We start from the raw sequence: 6,220 nt of genomic DNA, 5'->3' as shown, positions 1-6,220 counted from the left end.
GTGTCTCCCCTAACCATATATCTTCTAAGAATCTAGTCGAGTTACCATTCTGAATGATAAATTTAGTCCTTTGAAAGAAGGATGATGTCGTCCTCATTAGCCACTTCCAGAAATGTGAGTCATTTGGTCTTAAGGTAGCCTGAGCCAAGTTTTTGGACTGTAGGTACTTGTTGCACAAAATTTGTACCCACATTCTTTCGGTTTCAACAGAAGGCGTGTACAACCATTTGTTGAGTAGGCATCTATTCTTAGCCCCTAAGTTGTCAATCCCTAGCCCACCTTGGTCCTTCAGCCTACAAATAATATCTCATTTGGTAAGCCTATATATTTTTCTTAACTTGATCGCATTGACAGAAAAATCATGATTGATAGATGTCTAGCCTTTGTCGTACCCCTGCAGGCACCTTAAAGAAAGACAACAGGAACATCGACATGCTTGTTAGCACTAAGTTTATTAGAACAAGCCGACCTCCATAAGACATAAGCTTACCCTTCCAACAGCTTAGCTTTTTTTGCAAATCAATCTTCAATGCATTTTCACTGGATAACTAGCGATGATGAATTGGCTAGTTAGGTTTTTGGGCTCACTAGATGACATGACATGGTGGACAAATACACTTTCTTCCCATCTCGACTACTCGCATGGTGAAGCCGCGAGTCGTCTTCTCAGTCTTAGTAGAGTATTCCTTGAGCTCAAACTTTATCACAAAACATATTATTTCCCATTGAAAAGTTGGTAGCACATAGTATCAGGTTGAATTATGTGCCACACTAAGTGGTGATTGCTTTATCCCATCCTGGTTGCGCGGCCATAGCGCCGGGGACACTCTAGGAAGGGAAGCACGACCCGAAAATCCCGTCTGTCCGGGCGAACCAAAAGGGTGCGGCCAAAAAGGAGGAAATATACCTATCGCCTGAATGGAACCATGACATCGATGTGCATCTTTTTCGTATAGACCTTATCTCAAATCGAAGTATCATTGTGTAGAATAGAAGGGATGAAAAAAGGAGATTAGGGAGGAGTTTAGTGGAGTTATGAGAAGAAACCACATACATAGCTCACATTCGCCCTGTATTCTGTCGTGCAACGGGACCCACCACCCGAGCTCGATGTGACTCGTCTGAGCTTCACTCGTGGGAGACTGCTGATTCGTCCATTACTAGCGGGTCTGGCTGATAGTTGCTTTGAGATTCGTGTTATGCGGGCCAAACAGTGAACACGGGCTACCAAACAACCCTTTTTCGTCCCACGCGGGCTTGGCTGGCCTCCAAGTAGGCTATCAACATGCCCTAGATGACATGACATGGTATGTAAGTATGTGACAAACACTACACTTTCTTCACGGCCTAGTGGCATCGTGAATCCTCGACTTCTCTTTTCAGCCGTAGCAGAGTATTTGTTGAGCTCAAACTCTGACAGACAACATATAATTTCCGTTGAAAAGTTGGTAGCACTTAGTATCAGGTTGAATTATGTGCCACGCCAAGTGGTGGTTGCTTTATCCCATCCCAGTTGCACCGCCGCAGCGTCAGGGAGAATATGGGAGGGGAAGCACGACCCGAAATCCCGTCTATTCGGGCGAACCAAAAGGGTGTGGCCAAAAAGGAGGAAATATACCTATCGCCTGAATGGAACCATGAAATCGATGTGCATCTTTTTCGTTTAGACCTTACCTCAAACTGAAGTATCATCCTGTAGATTAGAAGGGGCGAAAAAGGAGATTAGGGAGGGGTTTAGTGGAGTTATGAGAAAAAACCACGTACAGAGCTCACATCCGCCCTGTATTCTCTTGTGCAATGAGACCCACCACCTGAGCTCGATGTGACTCGTCTCATCTTCGCCAAACACTGCTGATTCGGCCGTTACTAGCGGGTCTGGTTGAGAGTTGCTTTGAGATTCGTGTTATGCAGCCAAACAGTGAACACATGCTACCAAACAACCCATTTTCGTACCACGCGGGCTTGGTTGGCCTCTAAGAAGGCTATCAACACGCCCTAGATGACATGACATGGTATGTAAGTATGTGACAAACACTACACTTTCTTCATGACCTAGTGGCATGGTGAATCCTCGACTTCTCTTTTCAGCCGTAGCAGAGTATTTGTTGAGCTCAAACTCTGTCAGACAACATATAATTTCCGTTGAAAATTTGGTAGCACTTAGTATCAGGTTGAATTATGTGCCACACCAAGTGGTGGTTGCTTTATCCCATCCCGGTTGCGCCGCCGCAGCGTCAGGGAGAATCTGGGAGGGGAAGCACGACCCGAAATCCTGTCTATCTGGGCGAACCAAAAGGGCGTGGCCAAAAAGGAGGAAATATACCTATCGCCTCAATGGAACCATGAAATCGATGTGCATCTTTTTGTTTAGACCTTATCTCAAATCGAAGTATCATTGTGTAGATTAGAAGGGACAAAAAAGGAGATTAGGGAGGGGTTTAGTGGAGTTATGAGAAGAAACCACGTACGTAGCTCACATCCGCCCTGTATTCTTTCGTGCAATGAGACCCACCACCTGAGCTCGATGTGGCTCGTCTCAGCTTTGTCGGAGACTGCTGATTCGGCCGTTACTAGCGGGTCTAGCTGAGAGTGGCTTTGAGATTCGTGTTATGCGGGCCAAATCGTGAACATGGGCTACCAAACAGCCCATTTTCGTCCCAGACGGGCTTGGTTGACCTCTAAGTACGCTATCAACACGCCCTAGATGACATGACTTGGTATGTAAGTATGTGACAAACACTACACTTTCTTCACGACCTAGTGGCGTGGTGAATCCTCGACTTCTCTTTTCAGCCGTAGCAGAGTATTTGTTGAGCTCAAACTCTGATAGGCAACATATAATTTCCATTGAAAAGTTGGTAGCACGCAGTATCAGATTGAATCATGTGCCACGCCAAGTGGTGGTTGCTTTATCCCATCCCGGTTGCATCGCCGCAGCGTCGGGGAGAATCTGGGAGGGGAAGCACGACCCGAAAATCCCGTCTGTCATGGCGAACCAAAAGGGTGCGGCCAAAAAGGAGGTAATATACCTATCGCCTGAATGGAACCATGACATCGATGTGCATCTTTTTCGTATAGACCTGATCTCAAATCAAAGTATCATTGTGTAGATTAGAAAGGACGAAAAAGGAGATTAGGGAGGAGTTTAGTGGAGTTACGAGAAGAAACCACGTACAGAGCTCCGCCCTGTATTCTTTCGTGCAACGGGACCCACCACCTGAGCTCGATGTGGCTCATCTCAGTTTGGTTCGCCGGAGACTGCCGATTCGGCTGTTACTAGCAGGTCTGGCTGGGAGTTGCTTTGAGATTCGTGTTATGAGGGCCAAACAGTGAACACGGGCTACCAAATAGCCCATTTTCGTCCCACGCGGGCTTGGTTGGCCTCTAAGTAGGCTACCAACACGCTCTAGATGTCATGACATGGTATGTACTCCCTCGAGTCCTTTTTACTCTAGATATAATAATTGTCTGAAGTCAAATTTTGTAAAGTTGATCATATTTGTATGAAAAAATATTAACATCTACAGTGCTAAATTTATACAATATGAAACTAAAGTCATGACGCATTTAATGTTGTTAATTGCACATTCTGAATGTTGGTAATTTTTTCTATACATTTGATCAAAGTTTACTAGGACAAATTTTATATGTGAATTAAGAAGGACCGGAGGGAGTAAGGATGTGAGAAACACTACACTTTCTTCACGGCCTAGTGGCATGGTGAATCCTCGAGCTCTCTTTTCAGCCGTACCAAAGTATTTGTTGAGCTCGAACTCCGACACACAACATATAATTTCCCGTTGAAAAATTGGTAGCACGTGGTATCTGGTTGAATTATGTGCCATGCCAAGCGGTGGTTGTTGCTTTATCCCGGTTGCGCCGCCGCAGCGTCGGGCAGAATCTGGGATGGGAAGCTCGACCCGGAAATCCCGTCTCTCCAAAAGGGTGCGGCCAAAAAGAAGGAAATATACCCTAGTACCGGCCGCGTCGCGTCGGAATCTAATCCGTCCGGGAGTCGCGGTCGTCGGTGATTTCATCCCCCTACCAGCCAGCAACAGCCACATCCGTCTCATCATCGTCCTCGTCCCACGTTGTTCCACTTCTTACGCCATGCTTGGATCCATGAAACTATTTTTAGTCTGACTAAAATTAGTCTTTTTTAGAGGCTAAAGTTCCAATCACCCCTGACTAAAAAGAGGCTAGAACTAGTCTTGAGACTAAAAATTTTTAGTCATGGGAACCCTACTAAAATATGGATTAGTCCTCTCTCTCCTCATTTAACTCCTCTCCTTTAACACATGCGAGTTCGGGATTGGAGGATTTGAAGGATAATAAATGCTCATTAACTTATTTTAGTCTATTTAGTATTTGTATCCAAGCATGGGTGAGGCTAGCAAGTTTTAGTCTCACTACTTTTAGAGGGTGCTTGGATACAAGGGACTATTTTTAGTCTGACTAAAAATACTTTCTTTTAGAGGCTAAAGTTCCAAGCACCCCTGACTAAAGAGAGGCTAGGACTAGTCTTGAGGCTAAAATCTTTTAGTCATGGGAAACCTACTAAAATATGTATTAGCTCTCTCTCTCCTCATTTAATTCCTCTCCTTAGTTCTGGATTGGAGGGTTTGGAGGATAATAAATGCTCAATAACTAGATTTTAGTCTCTTTAGTACTTGGATCCAAGCATGGGTGAGACTAGCAAGTTTTAGTCCCACTACTTTTAATCATGTGACTAAAACGTATCCAAACATGATCTTAGTCATGGGACTAAAACGTATCCAAGCATCCTCTTAATCTTCCCCGTCAAAACGGAACGGATACCCTCCGCTTCGGATGAGACGACAGAGTGGGCGGGGGCCCCTGCACACACCCACGCACACTAGTACTAGTAGCTCAGCTGATTGAATGGTTCGTGGGGATCCGCAGGGGCCACGACGCCCGGAAGAACCACTTTGGGTCCGCATCTACTCAAAGTGATGATCAGAATCAGATCACTGTTCCGGAGTAGATCGCGCCGGGACTGGTCGCTGTTTCCTCTTCCCGCTTTGCCAAAACACGCGGTGACACGGGTTTCATCCCCTCGTGAATGATGAGCCAAGGAGATAAGTGCTTCCACAAGCCGAGGAGAGATTCCCGTTCACTCGTGCACCAGTTAGAAGCAGGTTCCCGCGGGAGACGTGGCCAACTTCGCTCCGGTAAATGACACCAATTTTCTGGCGGGCGTCACCTACGTACATGCGATAACAACATAAAGCTTTGTGAAACCTCGCCGATGATCCCCTTGCAACGCTATCTCCTCGCGCATGTGTCACGCTCGGGAAGCAATCGGCATCGCTGCCGCCCCGGCCGGCCGGCCGGTCCAACTCGCGCGCGCCATGTCACGGCTCCCCGCCGGCGTGTCCACACGGTGTCACGGCCACGGGTGATCTACGTACGCGATCATGACGGCCGCCGCCTCGGCATGCGTCTAGCTACCACCAGCTACTACGACGGATGCAGAAGCTTGCAAGCTTTGCATGCGTTGGTGGATCGATCGCAGGCAGAGCGCGCAAGCAACCGGTGGAAGTTCCCAAATACGGGAGGATGGCGAGCGTAAGCATCGTGCCAACAATGACACGTCGGGAAGACTGTGGTATGGTATACGAGGACAGGGATCCGGACTCGTCTGTGGAAATAGTATTGTAACGGCGTGAGTCGCTTTCGGGAGTATCTTGCTACGGAGAGTAGCACGGCGGAAAATAGCGCCTGCGAAAACAACGGTTGCCGCCTTGTTTCAGCTACCGATGATAAGCGGTGTACCATGTGCGGCTGTGGAGTACGGGGTACGGAACCCACAGAGAAAAATGCACTGATCTGACAGGGAAATTCTGCCTCATAAAGCTACAGAGTCGTCGTTACAGGACGAGCAAGGAGGTACTATATATATATATATATATGCTCGTAGTACAGTGCTAACCGTTTATGTGCAAATTAGAGGGCTGCGTGTACACTTAGTCGACTCGATTATTGAAAAACCATAGTCATCAGCTAGTCATGGTGCAAATGCTCCATTTTCTCACTCATTAGCTAATCAAAGAGAGAAGAACATCCACACTGCCGGGGGAGGGGTAAATAATTGGTGATCTCGGGTGTGCGTACGTACGTGTTTGCATGCAGCAAGCAAAGCAAACTGAACAAGAACATGGTACAGCTGGTTGGTGAGGCCGGCAGATTCAAACGTCCG

Source organism: Triticum dicoccoides, chromosome 3A, assembly GCF_002162155.2.
Source record: "Triticum dicoccoides isolate Atlit2015 ecotype Zavitan chromosome 3A, WEW_v2.0, whole genome shotgun sequence".
Classification (NCBI taxonomy): Eukaryota; Viridiplantae; Streptophyta; class Magnoliopsida; order Poales; family Poaceae; genus Triticum; species Triticum dicoccoides.
Note: the sequence above shows the minus strand (reverse complement) of the source record.